Consider the following 17,777-nt stretch of genomic DNA (forward strand, 5'->3'; position numbering starts at 1 on the left):
GTCGTACTTTGGGGAAATCCTTTTACGGGTTTCTCTTAATGACTCTTTCATTTGGGAGTTTACGCTCTTAGGGTGAGGTCTGCCTTTGAGTTCTGAGGTGTTTGTTGGAGCAACACCAAGCTCCTACTAACTGCACTCTGAAGCCGACCCCAGGCAGACTCATCAACTTTCCTCTGTCCATGGTGAGAGGGTATTTATTTCCTGCAAACCTCTCCATCTTACCGCTCTTATTCTCTCTCCTGAGGTCACGGTCCAGGGGTGCCCAGACAGCTGATTTCTTTACCTCCCATTAGTGGCGCTAAGAAAAACAAATGAGATTGAAAAGGAAAGTTGCCAGATACATAAAAATAATCTGGGTGAGGACCAAGAGCGAGACTGTCTTTCTGTGCTCAGCCTGTGTAGAGAGATGTTCTAAAACTATAAAATCATGGAGGAGGAGGAAGAGGAGAAAGGGAAAAAAACTCCTTTTTAGATTTCAGGCTGTGGAAAACCTGGTGTGTTTTATCCAGGGACAGTTTTGAAACCTGTCATTAGCATCTTTATTGCTTTTATATTTGTAGAAGGTTATTCTCAGGAGCCTTGTGATAACCCTGTGTGGGGCAGGAGGTCGAGATGCTTATCTCCATTTTAAAGGCCCGGTGGAGCCCAGGGATGGGAGGTCACTGGCCTGCAGCCAAAAGATGAATTAGCTTTCCGGGTTGGAAAGGTAATCCACCCTCTTTGGGGTTGAGGAATGGCAGGGCAGTCTCTGGGGAGAGGCCGATGCTGATCGGCATGGCGCCGCCTACTTGTGGCTGGCATGCTTGCTAGCTCTGTGTTCTAGGTACTCCTTTGATGGCAGATTCCTGGCCTCAGTTTCCCAGCCTGTAAAATGTGAATGGCCACAAACCCCTTCCAGTCTTGCAGATGTGGCAAGGAGGTGAAGACAGCTTTGGAATAAAGCAGCTCTTATTGATGGGATGGCTATAAGCGTCCAGCAGGGTTGGAGTGGGTAGCATTTTCCAAAGAGGGCGTCTTGGGAAGTGATGCCATTCACAGGAAACCCAGGGCTCTCCCAGCTAGACCTTCTGTGTAAATTTGAGCCTGTCCTCTTTCTTTCTTTTTTTTTGATGAATGGGCTTTTTGTTAATGAAAGGAAACAACGCATCTCAGCCGCTGCTATGTGAGGCTCTTGGGACAGGAGAGCTTTTTTTTGGATGGCAGGTGGTGAGGGTCAGAGGGTGCCTTTTCTACAAAGGGGTCTTTAGGCCTCTGACAACCACATACGTAGAAGGTCAACAAAGAACTAAATTCAGCCTGACTGGGGCTGCTGCTGGTGTGATTACATCAAACCTGGCAGCACCATGTTTTTTTAAAAATAAAGTTATTTATTTATTTATTTATTTAGGGCGGTGTTGGGTCTTCGTTGCTGCGCGTGGGCTTTCCTCTAGTTGTGGCGAGCGGGGGCTACTCTTCGTTGTGGTGCGCGGGCTTCTCACTGCGGTGGCTTCTCTTGTTGTGGAGCATGGGCTCTAGGTGCGTGGGCTTCAGTAGTTGTGGCACGCGGGCTCAGTAGTTGTGGCTCGTGGGCTCTAGAGTGCAGGCTCAGTAGTTGTGGTGCACGGGCTTAGTTGCTCCACGGCATGTGGGATCTTCCCGGACCAGGTCTCGAACCCGTGTCCCCTGCATTGGCAGGCGAATTCTTAATCACTGTGCCACCAGGGAAGTCCAGCACCACGGTTTTTAGTGCAGAGGGTTTTAGAGGCTTTTAGAAGGCGCTGGAGACTTCGTTCTGGCATTAATTAGTTGTGTGACTTTGGGGAAAGTACTTTTCCTGGGTCTCAGTTCTCCCAGCTGCAAAACGAGGCAGAGTTGCATTCCTAGCTCTTGACAGCCTATGTTCTGTGATTCTTTTCTCCATAAGCAGAGGCCGGGGACGCCACAGAGAGCTATTCTAGAAATGCTTTTGGCCTCCTTTCCGATTTCAGGTGGCCTTGTTCATCTTCTCATCTTCGTTCATCTTTTGCTCCCTGTGTCTTCCCAGTAAAGTACACCTGACCAGGCCACCCTTAGGGACACACGTAGATGATGTTGGCTCTCGGGGCTGACAGCTGCAGAGAGATAGATGTTTGGGGAACTATGGACTGATTCCTGTTACTTGTGCTTTTGCTGTTGTCCTGTGATTAGCTTAAACTCCGAAGCTAGAGGGTGGGGACAAAGAACAGAGTCAGACTAAGGAATTCTTGAGCCAGAGCAGGATTGTCCTGCTTTGTCCTTTACTCCTAAGTCACTGCTTTGTGTCATTTAAATAGTAACTTCCGGCCTAGTGGGGGACTTAGCCTGTGATGAATCCAACATTCCATACCTTACCTGTGGCTCTTCCTGGGAAGCAGGGACGTATGGATTTTTAAAAGTTGATGTGAGTCCTTAAAAGAAATTTAACAACAGATGGTTGGAAACAATTTTCTGACTCGGTTACAGCAATGACTAATGATAGTAAGTATGGTTAGTAATACTTTACATTTATCTAGCTCTTAACTGTTTATAAGACACTTTCACATGCATTCTCTTCTTTAGGGTTACGCTAGATGAGCTTGAGCCTGGAGAGAGGTTGTTAAAATGTTTCCTGTGACTGTGTGTATTCCACGGGGGAGATGTTGAGTACAAAGAAATGCTTTGGCAAGTGAATTAGCTGAGTTAGGCCATATTATGGCAGTGAATTCTGTGGAGTTCAGAGGTCCCAATAAGGAAAGGGAGACATTAGCTGAAATGAAAGCGGGAGCTTAGCAGAGACATTTCTGATGTGTGTCTCTCAACAGGCCGACTCAATTATGGCTTTACAGAAAGGCCTTGTTCCTCAGAGCCAGTGTAAGTTTGTAACAAGGACAGTATTGCTTTAGGCCAGGAAATGGAAGAGTTGGAGGGAAAGTGGTTAGTCTCCTCATCTCCCATTTTTCAGTCTGTAAAATATTTATTTCCAAGGCCTCGTTACACAGACCCTCATCATAGCCATGCTGCCTTTGGGTGACCGCCAGCTTGAGAAGCATAAGGAAGGGCAGTTCTTGTATCTGAGTTCTGTTCTTGATTAATATTCCTGCTGTCTGGTTTCTTTTTGGCCTCATCTGATATCTCAAGGGCCCTGGAACTGGGGTCTGGCGGAGGTTTGTATGATTACAGCAGCACCTTCTCACATCTGAACTCAAGCCGGTGATGCTTGAGTGTTCTCGGGATCAGCAAGCGCCAGGATTAACGCACTGTTATTAAACCCCTTGCTGAATATCAGTGGTGTTTACCCATTACACCAGTAAGTATTTCTTCAAGTGTGGCTAGTCCCCTTGTGCATATTATTTTGGCAGGTATGGGTTACAGGGAATGAATTTACTGACTGATTATGCTGTTTACCAAAAAAATCACCCAGCAAGTTAGTAGCAGAGGTGGCTTTAGAACCGAGCTGCCACAGTGGGAATTGGGGCTTTAGCAGGAAGAGATTCTCATAGCTATTTAAGTCCGAAAATCTACAAGTTCTTAGCAGAAGAGTTAAAATGCCGGACAATTTGACTGATTGTGTCCATAAAGACTGGTGGCCTTTTATCTCCTTTGCATCCAGTTATATTGTCTCTGTCTTAGGAACTTAACGAAAAGATCAAATTTTGGATGTCTTGTCTAATTGTCCACTTCCGGTTGGTTCTGTATGTGTCTGTGTCAATATCTCCTGATTGGGCGCTGAACTGAGTGGGGCACACAGCATATGGTGTTTAACCCTCCGTGTCTCTGTGCATAAGGCAGGCTGGATCTCAGCTGGACATTTGCCAAATAATAATTGATGCTATTGACCCCGGAGCGCCAAGCCTCTGGTTTTTAGCCTGTAATACCTAGTGAGCCCCATCCTTTTTTTAGAGTTGCCATTGCTATTTTATTTTTCTGTCTTTACGATATATTAGAAGGCTGACTTCCACCAAATATGGCTAACCTGCTTTTGGCTCACTGTTTATTTTCCTACTTCTTCCCTCTTTGCTGAAAGCGTAGAATGGCACATATTCAAAATGGCCCTGAGCTTTTTGTGACACCTTTTGGAACTCACGGGATATACATGGGTGTATTCCATTTGCTCTGTGATGGATTTGTTTTAGAGAAAACATGATAGATTTGAGAGCTAGGCTTTTTGTCCCCCGCCTCCTTGACTTCAGACCAACCACACCTCCTCATCCCCATCTGTTGTCTGGAGCGCTGATAACTGCTCCTGCTTGCAATTGACGTCGGTGGGGAATGGGTACAATGAGGGATCCAGCCATCTGCTGACGGGTTATCAGATGGACCGTGTCCTGTGTCATCAGTCCAGGGGGACACAAGGGGATAATGTTTATATGGGCCTCAGCGGTGAGGCATGACATTCCTTTTTAGTTTGTTTTATTTTTCCCCCAAGGAAATTGCAGAGAATTTTTCCATCTTTCATAATTACAGTCTTTGGTGGGGGGTGCTGTCCATTATAAAGGGAAGTGGTGTGGATTGGTGGATTAAACAACCCACAGACAGCCCTGGGATTTAAAATTACGATGCTAGTTTTGCTCGTGGCTTGCTAGGGAACTTGAGCAAATTGTTTAACCTTTTCCTATCTCCATCTTCTTCGTGAAATGGGCCACATGGAAACAAAGCATTTTAATCCTCTGAATAACTCTGTGGTCACTTAAACAGAGATTCCAGGTACAGCTGGTCAGAGCTGGACGATGACCAATAGATTTTTACCTCCGGCTCAGAAACTGACAAACCTCAACACCTTTTCACCTTTCTTGATAGCTATTAGAATCCATTCCTCTAATCATTTCTGTTGCTTTTCTCTGGATCCTTGCCCGTGCCTGCATACCCTTCTCATGCACAACCTATAAAACTGGGTGCTGTGACCAGAGGTCCAGCCTACACCCAGCGGAGAGGAAAGCTTTCCTTCTCAGCCTTTTCTCACCATGCACTTGTTATTACAACCCAGCGTGGAGCTTGCTATTAAGTAACAGTATGTGGCTGGCTCCTACTCGGGGTGATCCACAGGATCCCTGGATTTTTGTCCCTTTGCCATAGATGTGTCTCCTTCATCGCTGTCTTCGTGGGGTCTGTCGTGAGTTCCTCCCCTCTGCAGATCCTCCTGAAGAGTCTCCTCTGTGAAACTTTCCAGTTGACCTTGACTCCACACTTATTCCACTCATTCCAGTAACAGCTTTTGTCCTCCTTTCCTGACCCTCTGAATATTCCTCAGACTATTTGGCTCTTTAACATATGCCTTTGTATACACGTAGGTAATTCAGTGAGTGTTCGACTGGGTTGCTTGTTTTTGCATGTTTGTTCATTCTCCACCATTAGCGTAAACACTTTTCTTTAAGGAAAGGAGTAGTGTCTTTTTTTTTTTTTCTTCCCTCTGTAACTCCCTGCAGAGCTTAATACAATACATGCACATTAATTTTTTAATGTGTGCCTGGATAATGCTGGCTGACTGACTGACTGTTTTCTTCCCCTTTTTCATTTTCCCTCTGGTGGTTCTGTCTGTGTTCCCTTGAGGTCTCCTGGGCACTGTTCCTATGTCTCCTGTACCCATTAAGAGAATCTCCTGTCTGTTTTTTGAAATAGCCAGAGGAGAGAGGTGGTTTTGCCTCCAGCTCACACATCTTTTGGTTCCATCACAAAGAGCTGGTTATTAGGAACTGCAGCCATTCTCTGCCCCAAGTATCTGCTCCCTTTCATTGCTGTGAGGAAATTACGCTGTTGGATCTTCGTCTGAAATCCCTTGGTTCGACATCTGGAAGTGTCTACTTTCTTCTTTTCCTTCTTTAATATCAGACACATTAAAAAAAACGTTATTAGTCTGGTGACTCACTTTCCATCTCTTTCTCTCCCCTTTTGTATTTCTCAGTAGGTAGCTCACTGTCATCATAGTCACTGAAACACCCTCTGCAAGAAGAGCCAGGCTTCTCAACTTCTGGTCTTTCATATCTTTTTTTTTACTTTATTTTTTTTTCAGCTTTGTGAGGTATAATTGACAAAGAAAATTGTAAGATATTTCAAGTGCACAACATGATGATTTGATGTACGTATACATTGTGAAAGGATTCCCCACCCCCCATGGAGATCCATGGTCTTTCATATCTTTTGTTAAGTTGAGAGCATCTTCTGCCAGTCACTGGATGAGTGGACCTGAGGAGACTATGGGTGTGGAGTGCAGTGCTTCTCGAACTTTCTTCGTGAAAAATTCCCTTGGAAGCTTGTTCTAATGCAGATGCCTGGCTCTCTACTCAGGGAGTCTGAGTAGGTCTAGGCCCTATAGGGTGAGGATGGGAATCTGCATTTATTACAAGCTCCCGAGTGATTCTGATGCTGGTGAGCATTGGACCCCACTTGGAGAGACATTATCTAGCGGCTAAAGTATGAGGTGGGATGTCGGTTCAAATGCTCCTCCTGACTGGTGTGAATCTGGTGGCCTTTGGGCGGGCGTTTAGTCTTCTGGTAGTACCTCAGTATTTGTGTGGATGTTAAATAATGTGGCTGAAATGAGAGGTTGAGGGCTCCGAGTTACTGTGAGGTGGATTTTAAGGTAGCTTTAGAGTTCCAGTGGCTTGTTGGGTCCCTAGGGGTTACGTCGGTGGAGGATTTCGGCCAGGCCTCCTTTGACACCTTCCAGCCCTTCTACACTCCCTTCCCATCCTTCCAGTGTCTGAGATTTTTGGGAACTAACGAGAGGAAATACTGACACAGAGTTATTGCATGCTAATTTTCTATGTGCAGGGCTTTTGTTTTAAATGCTCATGGGAATGTATTCATTCATGTATCCATTCAGCAAACATTTATCCAGTGCCTATTGTGTGTCAAACATTGTGCCAGGCACTGGAGATTCAAAGATAAATAAGAAACATTCTTTGCCTTCATGTTGCTCACAGTTGAGATGACACAGGCAAGAAAGAAGATCAACTAATTTACAACATGACATGTACGGTAACAGATTTGAACAAAGCATAGAGGACAGAGGGTCTTTTTTTTTTCCTAGTGCAATTAAGGAAAGCTTCCTAGAAGAGGTGACATTTGACTCACAAAGGAGGCATGTTAGCTCCTTGAGAGCAGGGGCCCTTGTTTTCTATTCTAGCGCCTCGGACAGGGCCTGCCACATAGTAGGTGCTCAGTAAACATGTGTGAATGAATGAGTAGGAAGGAAGGGGTGTTGCAGGAAGGAAGGGGATTCCAGGCATAGGAAACAATACATATAAAGGCCCAGAGTTGCTTCCTGTTTCACAGGAAAGCTTCTCAACTCTTACCTGGAGTCATTCAATTGTTATTATCAGGGGAAGATATTTTTTCATATTTCTCCCTTGGCAAACCAAGGAATGCTCTGTCATTTCTGGCCCGTTGATAAGACAGCTGCAGTTGCCTACGAATCCTTGATAGGGGGCTTGTGAGATAGAGAATTGTGTTCTCTGTGCTGTCCCAAGGAGGGCTCACACGGTCAAGGACAGACACACAGAACACTGATGAGAGTGAGCTGACATTAAATACAGGAAGTGAGATAGCAGGCATCCCACCTGTGACCAGAAGATGATTTTTAGCGGCTCATGGGGTGCTCGCTGTCCCCACGGATTCCACAGCAGAACTGATGAAATGTGATGCTATCCTACCTTTCTCTTTTCTGTTCTCTTCCCTGTTTCCAAGTCTTTCCCCCCGACTCACTCCATCCAGGTTTGCCTCTTTCCAGAGTGCTCAAAGCTCCGAATCAACCCCTTGTATTGATACATTTCAAAATACCCGTTTCGTCAGAGGAGGTCATATTGCCCAGGAAATCAGGAAGAAATCAGTTCCATTTAGGAGGTTCACACTGAAGTGCGAATGGCTCATAGACTCAACTGGGCTGGGGGAGGGCAGGAATTTTTAAAAGGGCCTCGTTACCCTTACTCTAAATGGTGGGGTGTGTCCCAGTGTTTTTGAGCAGGTGGCCTTTCCCGTGTTCCTTACCCAGTTTTTGGCCTCCCTCCTGCTCCACACCCCACCATCCCCCCGAGAACTGGGGTTATCAGTGTCTTGCTACCCTACTTGCTGGACCCCCAGGGTAAGTCTCCCTCCAGGGTGCTTGGATGCAGCAGATTTAAATCTGAAGGCCTGGGGAGGATTCCTCCTCTTCTGGGTATGGTCCTCTCTGTTTACTGAGCTCTTTCCCTGGGAAAGAGCTGCCAGCTAAATAGGGCATATGGCTTGCATGTCCGTCAGCGTATGGTGTGTCAAGGGACGCAGACCTGTTGCGAGCCCGAGATCCTGAAGGGGAGGGTTGGGGGGATCTCTCCGTTGGCTGTGCTTCCTTAACAGTAGCTGTTGGAGCAAATGCCAGAGGAGGAAGGGTAGGATGAGTCCGGTCCTGGGCCTGTGGCTCTGCGGGAATAGACGGGAGGTTAGAGAGGACTGGCCTGTTGGGCGGGAACAGTTCGAGCCGTGTCCTGTGGGCAGGTGTTTAGGTGGGTAGAAGAGCGAGAAGCGGGATTATCTGGAGGAGAAAGGAGGCATGAGCCCATTCTAATTCCATCCGGGTGCCTCCAGTCTCCCTGTCTCCATCGCACATCAGTGGTGGTGTAAACTCAGGGTGTATTTTGCCTGTGAATAGAATCGCCTTTGCCAGTCGACCAGCTGTGTTTGCAGAAAGACTCTGTGCTCAGCCTGTTGCTAGCAAAGAGACATTTCATTCAGGTGCTGATTAAATAAGGCACAGAGCCAGGTTGCACATTAAGGCCCTTAACTACGGCTCTGGGAGCCCCTGGGTAAACACTTATTAGATGTTCTGGGCAGAGTATTAGCAGAGGCTGCTGGACATGAGGTGCTTTCTTCAGAAATCAAGTTAGGGGAAATTGGCTAGGAGAGAAAGGGTCTAGAAAGGGTCTTGCTTCTCTTTTCCTAGACTTGTCAGGTCCAAGCTGCTGGCATGTACATGGAAGGGCTAGACAGGTTTCCTCATTGGCATTTACTTGTGAAGCTCTCACTGGGACCCAGTAGGTTTGGACTGGGACACAGCAAGGATCCTGGCTAAGTTAAGTAGGGCACTAGAAATGCCTCATTTTCCTAATGCAAACTCAGCTTAGTGGATTGAGCTTTTGGACCATATTTCCTGGGTATGTATTTGAGCTCCATCATCATGTGACCTTAAGCATGTTACTTAACTGTTATCAACTTCAGTTTCACTCATCTGTAAAATGGGAGTAATAATAGGACCTACCTAATAGGGCTGTTGCGAGGATTAAATGAAATAATTTAAATCAAGCATTTAGCAGAAGTTCTGGCTCATTGTCAGCACTCAATAAATGTGAGCAGTTTTTCATAGTACAGTTGGCCATCTGTAACCATGGGTTCTACTTCTGCAGATTCAACCAACTACAGATTGAAAATATTTAGGAAAAAAAAATTCCAGAAAGTTTGAAAACTCAAAACTTGAATTTGCTGTGCACTGGCGACTATTTACGTTTCTTTTACATTGTATTTCCAACTATTTACATAGCATTTACATTGTATTAGGTATTATAAGTCATCTAGAGATGATTTAAAGTGTGTAGGAGCATGTGCGAGGTTACATGCAAATACTACACCATTTTATACAAGGGACTTGAGCATCCACAGATTTCGGTATCCGTGGTGGGTCCTGGAACCAATCCCCTGCGGATAGCAAGGGACTATTGTAGTAGTAGCAGTACAATATATTTCAAGGCACACTGGGTAAAAGCCGACTCTAGGGTGGTAAAGGCCTGGGTTCAAATCCTACCACTAACTGTGTAGCCCTGGGCAAGTTACTTAACCTCTCCAACCCCTAGTTTCCACATTTGTAAAATGGAATAATAATTATACCTACCCTGCAGAGCTGTTTTAAGAATTAAATGAGAAAAAATGAGACAATACTAATAAAGCACTTAAGATAGTAGACAGTCAATAAATTTTTTGCTGTGATGTGATGTGTGATGATGATCACGAGCTTCGTTATCCTTATTATGGCTGCTGCTGCTGTGAGCTTGGATGCCTGATGCTGGCATAAGATGATAGAGATTAGATACAGGAAGGCAGCTTTAAGAATCTCACCCCCCCCCAAAAAAAAATCTCACCCAAGAGAAGCTTCCCTGGCATCTTTGTTTCATGTGGTAGGCACCCACATAATCTCTGCAGGGCAGGGTGGCTCGACTGTTGGAGGCCTAAGGACAGTTTTGTGGGGAATTTGGAAGTTACTGTAAATCACCCAGCCCTTTCTGAAGCATTTGGAGGATGGCTGTCATTGGTAGGAAGCTTGGCTTTCCAGGGACCTCTGGGCTTAATTACTGCTGCTCTTCATCAATGGGCTGGCTCTCTGGTGCCAGCTATCTTGAGATTGGTAGCCTAGGAAACCAACGAGTACATGACAGAAGTAGGAAAGGAGTGGTTTGGGGGTGGGCAGAGACAGGTGCGTGGATTTACTTTTTCCTTTTTCATTAATTTCTTTTGACCGAGGGGAGTGCAACTTGCTCAAGTGCCGCCTGTTCCCAGGGTTAAGAAATTATTGGAGGACAAAGGACTGCTCCCAGAGCTCCTAGGAGAAAGGCAGGTTAAAAGTAGACCAGTGCTTTGCCTGACATGTCAGCAAATGGACCAAAAAAAAAAGACAATTCAGTATCTCCCGGATATGGGAAACCTGTCTCAGTTTTGAAGGCCAGCTACTCTTTCAGAACTGGGACCTCAGCCACGAGTCACTAAAGGGAGGCCCCCTTTAATTAAGTGTAGCCTTCCAGGGCCAAGGCCTGGGTCATGTGATTTCACAGCCTTGGGGTTGGAGTGCCCTACCCCACCCAGCAAGGCCATTGGAAGACCCCCAGGCATGTTCCCAAGCATTGTGTGTAAATAGGCAGTTCCTTAGGTTAAGGTCATGTTTTAATAATGTAATAATCCTGGTTCCCTGGTTGGAGCTGGCTTGGAGGGCCTTCCTAAAACAAAGAGCAACCCTGAGAAATTAGGGGAGACTGTACCAAAGGGTCTCCTTCGTATCACCACTTGTTCCTTGTCGCTTTGCATTTGTCAAGAGTTTCCTTTTTTACGTCCCAGGCACTTGAGCGTGTGCGCCTGTTGTGTGCGCCTGTTGCCGCGCTTTATTCCCTGCGCCCTGCAGGAATGTTGCTCAGGGTCACGTGCATAAGTGCCTTATTATCTTCAGCACTTTTACACTTGGCCCCTTGGGCTGCCCCTGCTGCCGGCTGCTGCTTCACGTGGGCCTTTCTCCCCATTTCCCGGGCCCCCAGTCGCAGGAGGACTCTCAGGGCCCCCTGAGGAAAGGGCGCCCGGTTTTACCTTTGGATTTCCATTCCCCTCGCGGCCCCGCACTGGACTTTGCAGTTCAGCTGTCCTCAGCATAGCCCTGCAAGCTAGCACCAAGCCAAGGTCATGTTTTCCTGTTTGCTGGTGGGGTTTCTGGCCAGTGAGCAAAGAGAAACAGATTGACCCCCCCAGGCCTGTGGCTGTCCTCCCCCCCGGGCGGGGCTGTCGGCGGGGAGGGGTGCTGTCTTGGCCCTGGGAAGTCAGGGGTGACCTTTAGGCCGAGGCTGCTTTCGCTTCCTGGGGAAGAATGCAAAGCCCGCCGGGTCACAGGGTCTCCTGCCTGGCTGAGCTGTGTTTGCTCAGATGGACACACGTGGAAACCAGGCTGGGATCATCTTCCCAAGTTTCTTACTCCCCGCTTTGGGTCTGAACTGAAAAACAATTTGCAAAGTACATTGTGGTCCGCACCTGTTGTTGTTTTTTTAATCCCCCTTTCCACGGCCAGTTTGCAGCAAACTGAGGATTAAGCCGGGCTCCTCCCACTTACATTTTCTCTTTAGTTTCCCTTGGGGTTGGGTTCTCACTTTCCAGTCAGAACTGTCCATCGACATTAAGGACAGTTGGTGCCGCTGCTTATTTAGGGTCCTCCCTCACCCAGACCTTTTAAACACCATAAACCTGCAATAGGGTCAGATGGACAAAAAGGAGTTAAATTTAAGAGAAAGAGCTCGTTATAATTTTTGGTTATCTCTGTACACTTTGAAAGTTAGGAGTAGTAGTGATAATAATACTTGTAACATTTTGAGCATGTATTATATGCTCCAGGCACCGTGCTTAAGTCTGTTGCCTATATATTACCTAATTTGCAGCCTTCCACCAAAAGGTCATTTTTGTTTTATCTAATTCTTCTTTCTCTCGGTTCTAGCTGATTCCTCCTTTGGTCGACTTATAGATACTGGAGAAAATATTCGAGCAATACTTTCCTGGGTTGAAATGGCAGAGTGATGCCAGGTCAGAGCTGAAAAAAAATCTCAGAGATCATCTCCTCCCTCATTTTTCCAGATGAGCAAACTGAGACCCAGAGAGGTGAAGTGACTTGCCCAAAGTCACACAGCTCAACAGAAGCAGAGGTAGATCTCCTGACTCCCGGTTCACTGTCTCTCTCTAGTACCATACGTGGCCTCCTTCCACCCCTAACCATTCCAGCATAAAGGGAGATGGACTTTTGTTCTTGCCCACTAGTAGAGAAACAGAAATCACGTGTTTTTTGAGCATGATTGTCTTACAGCCTTGAAAGCGAGGATCTCACGGCTGTGGGCCACCTCTCTGCCTGACTGCTATAGCAACTGCTTTTTCAATGTGTTTTTCTGCCCTTGCTCCCTCTCTTCCACAGAGGAGCCAGGAGGCTCCACGGCAGGGGAGCAAAATCAGAAACTTTGGCAGAAGTGAGTGACAAAGGTCAAAGAGGAAAAAGGTCAAAGTAATCTGCCAACCCCGTGGGAGAGGTCAGTTCATCTCGGTAAACAATGTAGAGTAATAGAAAGAGCACAGGATTAAGTATTAGACACACCTGGGCCTTGGATGTAGGTTTCTGGTTGACAGAACCTAGTAGTTTTGGCTAATCAGGTAGCCTCTCTGTGCCTGATCTTCTTATATGATACAAAGTGTGGTAGTTAAGAGTTCAGCCTCTGGAGTCAGACTGGCCAGGTTCAAATCTTGGCTCTGCTGCTTTCTAGCTGTGTCGCTTTGGGTAAGTTACTTGACATCTCTGGGCCTGTTTTCCTTCTCTGTAAAATGGGGATAATAGTATCTACTTTGTGGTTTTCTTGTAAGAATTCAATACGTGGCTACATGTGAAGTATTTAGATCAGTGTCTGGTGCATAGCAAGTGTAGAGTAAATATGATAAATAAGAGTTATGGCTGTTGTATCTGTAAGATAGGGATGATCTTTGCCCTTCATACCTCACAGTCAAGTAAAATAAGATATGTTGAACGTGTCTTGTAACTAGAAAGCACTATGTAAATAGGAAAAATCATCTTTTGAGGGCATGAACATTCAAAGGATTATTAGCCCATTGTTTTTAGGATCAGATATTGGTGGATATTTCTTTGATGATCTGGCAAAACGAAGAATAGTAGGTTAATGTGTAGGGTTATATAAATGCTGGGGCCATAAAGCAATGTATGTCCTGCTTTTTCCCTCCTAGTGTACTTAAGAGTGCTTAAAAGCCAAGTAAAGTGGTTGGAGGATTTGGAGTGAAAAGCAAGGATTATGATACTTTTCCCTCATGGCCCCTATCTTAGTTAATGGCACTGCGGTCCATCAGTGACCCAGGTTAAATCCCTTGAAACCTTGACACATTTCGATTCCTCTCTTCCATCATCATAGTCTCTGAGTCATTTTGATTCCGTCTTCCATTATTTCTCCCATCTGTCTCTTCCTTTTCTTCTTTGATTTCTCTGCCCTAATTCGTCTGGTTGTTTATCATCATCATCATCATCACCACCATCTGGCTTATTAACAGCAGCTTCCTGACTGATCTTCCCTTCTCTAGGGGTCTTTCTGCTCTGTCCGTCCCTTACACTGCTGCCAGAAATGATACAAGGAAAATTCATGTTGGGTCCTGCCATTCCCTTGCTCAAAAGCCTTCAATAGCTCCCTATTGCCTTCGGCAAGGATAGCAGATATAGCTAGATAAATACACCTTACGGTGCCCCAGGCCAACCGTGCTAATCAAAACATGAGCATGCTTTCCCAACATGTGTCTCCATGTAAGTTCAGAATTGCCTTTAGCATAGTATTTTAGGCAGCAACTATCACTCAGTCAGAGAGTGGCAGATAAACCCTTTAGGGAAAGCCCAACTCCTTATGATAGGATTCAGGATCTTCTGTGATCTTCGTTTCAACCTTTTCCCCAGCTTTGTCCTCTAGTATTGTTTTTTTAATAAATTTATTTAGTTATTTATATTTTATTTTTGGCTGCATTGGGTCTTCATTGCTGCGCACAGGCTTTCTCTCATTGCGGCGAGCGGGGGCTACTCTTCGTTGTGGTGCACGGGCTACTCAGTGAGGTGGCTTCTCTTGTTGCGGAGCACGGGCTCTAGGCATGAGGGCTTCAGTAGTTGTGGCATGCAGGCTCAGTAGTTGTGGCTCGCGGGCTCTAGAGCACAGGCTCAGTAGTTGTGGCGCACAGGCTTAGTTGCTCCGCAGCATGTGGGATCTTCCCGGATCAGGGCTCGAACCCGTGTCCCCTGCATTGGCAGGCGGATTCTTAACCGCTGCGCCACCAGGGAAGTCCCTGTCCTCTATCTAGTATTGATACATTCTTTCATATGTGCTCTGATCCAGCCACATGTACCATGAACTTCCATGCTTCTTTGACTCTGAGTTTATACTTTGTTCATGTTATACTCTCAGCCAGAAATACTTTCTTTTCTCTTCCTGTTGAGATGCCAGTCATCATTCAAGGCTCAGCCTAAACATTCCCTCTTGTGAAGCTTTCTTCAAGCCTTCATGCCAGATTTAGCCATTCTTGTCTATTTTAGCATTTTATTCTGCCTTATATTACATAATTGTTTATGTCTCTCCCCCACTCCTTAGTGTGTGTGTTCCCTGAATGCAAGATCTGTGTTTTATTGATTTTTTTTTTCTATCCTGCACAGCATCTAGTACATACTAGACTCCTAATTTTTAAAGAAAATTTAATCGAGTCTAGTCCATTCCCTTTGTTTTTCGGATGAGGAAACGGAGGCTTAGAGGAAAAGGTCAGGTGTTCATTCGGGGATTTGTTGAGTCTCAGATGTTTGAGACGCCGAGGCTGGAGTGAACAGCAGGCAATTGAGATGTGGTTGGGCTGGCAACGTGACTTAGAGAAGATGGAGGGGCAGAAGATGCAAACATCATGCAAGCCAGGGGAGAGAAAGAAGAAAAGGATTCTGTGAAATGCCTACTTTTGTGGGCAGAAGAAAAGACTCAGTGAAGCAAAAGTGGAAAGACACCCAAGAGAGGAAGGAGTTTCATGAAGCAGGTCCTCTATTGTCATGTGAGGCAAAGAGGTTGAGACCAAGGAGGACTTGAGAAAAGGCACTTGGAATTGGTGAGTACAGGCCGGTCCTGTGGGCAGCCGTCCACCCATTTGTAAATAGTTACCTTAGAAATGTTTGTGTGTGAAGAGTTGTGTACACGGACGTTATGGCATCAGAGAAGATTGGGAAACAGCTCGCCAGTGGCAGAATGGTAAATCCAGCCAGTGGAGTATTGTGCAGCTTTTAAAAGGGAGGCTGATCTCTGTATTCCCTTTGAAAGATATTCACAGTATATTGTTAAAATTTAAAAAAAGAGACAAACTGCAGAACAGTATGTATGATAGGAACCCATTTCCTAAGAAAACAAACCACAGGCCCTTGTATATGTGCGTGTTTCTGAGCACGTTGTAAAAGCCTAGAAGAATGTGTAGCCAGTAGTGTTTACTCCTGAGTGATTAGGGAGAGGGGGGGGACACCCTCACTTTATACTTAACACTTTTCTGTATTGCTTGAATTTGGTGTGAGTACAAATTTCTTGAGTAATTAAGAAGAAATATTTTTGTAAAGAAAGAAAGGAGATGGTTGGCAGCCTGGGAGAGCAGTTTCAGTAGAAGAGAGTCAGCGGATGAAGGAAGCCGACTCAAGAGAGAAGATCTGGCAACTGAGAAAGCATCATGTGTTCGGGAGGCTGTGCCCACAGGGGCCTTGCTGCCTGTGTGGCTGGCGGGAGAGGAGCAGGGAGCACAGGGAGACGCTAGAGTTAAGGCAGCAACCCCATGGCCAGGAGGTTCAGCTGAACGGGGAGGGATCAAGTAGAAGAGTAGCAAGGTGGCCTAGAGGCAGGCAGAGGCTGATGAAGAAGGAATTAAACAAGCAAACCAAAGTGGGCATGTGTATATAAGGGGGGCAAGGGAGAGGATGGGGTCGGGGGAGAGACTGGCGGGGGGCCCAGCTGCAGTGGGAGCAGAGCACACTCATAGCTGTAAGGAAACATCCGCATGAGGCCAAGAGTAGCGCAGTTGAGAAAGGGACAAATTAAATATCAATTTTAGGAGTAGAGAAGCTTCCCCCCAAAGGATGAGATCTCAGGCCAGTTAAGCCTCCAGTAGAGTGCTTGGGGCAGAGGCTGGACTAGCTAATTGCCTTCTCTGACTAACCGAGGGTTAAGAAAGCCCCTCTTTAAGTTTTGCTGGCCAAAAATGTTTTGGCAGTGGCAGAGTTATCTTAATGGCTCAGAGAATAGTCTGGTGAGTGACCAAAATGGGATTTCTGTGGCTTTGCAGGCCTCCAAGTTGAGTTATCTGCTGGACCTGTCACTAAGCTTGGGATTAAAGGTGGAGATGGAGAAGGCAGAGGCCAGGAGTCCTCAACCCTGGCTGCACCTACAGTCATTAAGGAAGCTTTTAAAAATACCAATACCTGTTGCCCTAACCCCATTCTTATCTAATTGTATGGGCTGGGGGCCTGGACACCAGCAATTTTTCAGGCTCCTCAAGTGATTTTAGTATGCAACTAGGATTAGAAGCCACAAGTGTAGAAGACGAGATTAAATGTGTTCTGAGCCTAGACTGGCCCTCGGAAGTTTGTGTGTGTGTGTGTGTGTGTGTGTGTGTGTGTGTGTATTTAACACTATTTCAATACACGTATTTTGTCCTGTGTATTCCCAAAGCCTGTGGGTGCATCACTAGTAAAGCGCTCATCCCACTGTGTGCTAGTTAGTTGCTAGCCTATCAGGGGAGATCTAAGATCTAAGATGTAAAATTCAGGAGTTACTCAATAATAGTAACTGTGCTTACTGGGCCTCGCACTGGGTCAGGTTAACTGACTCACCCTGACTCATAAAGCTTATAGGACGAGTGCCAGCACTAGGCCCAGGTCTGCCCCTTTTGCAGTACAGAGCAGAGCGCCTGGCACCTACGTGTTCAATCATTGTCACGTGAAGTGACAAGGAGCTTTGATTTCTTGTGCAATGCTGCTTTTTATTAAAAGCCCGGGAATGGTAAAATCTGACATATTTGAAAAGTCTGGTGGGAGAGAGGCTTGCGAACTGCCTGGCATGTGAAAAGCTTATGATATGCCAGGCACTGTGCGGCGAATCTGTATCACTCAGCATCTATTATGCAATTACTCTGAGCCGAGCATCATACTTGGGACTGTGAGATACACAAGGAAAATCAGATACGGTTTCTGCTCCCCAGGGAGCTTATTATCAAGGCTCAGTTATAGTCTAATTACTGCATTTTTATGTGGAGAACTTACAACAGGAAAACGATAAGAGGTCAGAGGGCCTTTGAAGATCCTGTAATTCAAACCCTTCATTTTGCAGTGAGGGAAAGAAGCCCAGAGCGGGAAGCGACTTGCCCAAGGTCACACCACTTGGGACGGGGCAGAGCCGGGGCTGGCGTGCCGGCTGTCTCTCTTTGAGGTCCTTTTACAGTGTTCTGTTGATCAGTTGAAGGACAAGTGAACCGAATGGCCCATGTTAAAACTTTAA

The 17,777-nt window shown here is 46.1% G+C and overlaps 1 protein-coding gene across 15 annotated transcripts in view; it reads left to right on the plus strand.

Annotated features, from left to right (window-relative positions):
• TMEM164 (transmembrane protein 164) overlaps window positions 1-17,777 on the plus strand; it is a 160,869-nt gene that overhangs the window by 1,953 nt on the left and 141,139 nt on the right. Inside the window, exon 1 of one of the 15 annotated variants that reach the window (XM_082377477.1) lies at window positions 12,662-15,354. The exons of the other annotated variants lie outside the window; for them this stretch is intronic. The gene's annotated coding sequence lies outside the window, so the exon portion shown is untranslated. Of the gene's footprint in view, window positions 1-12,661; window positions 15,355-17,777 lie in introns of those variants that run through there. 15 annotated transcript variants of the gene reach the window in all.

This window comes from Balaenoptera borealis (genome assembly GCF_965194805.1).
Source record: "Balaenoptera borealis genome assembly, chromosome: X".
Lineage (NCBI taxonomy): Eukaryota > Metazoa > Chordata > Mammalia > Artiodactyla > Balaenopteridae > Balaenoptera > Balaenoptera borealis.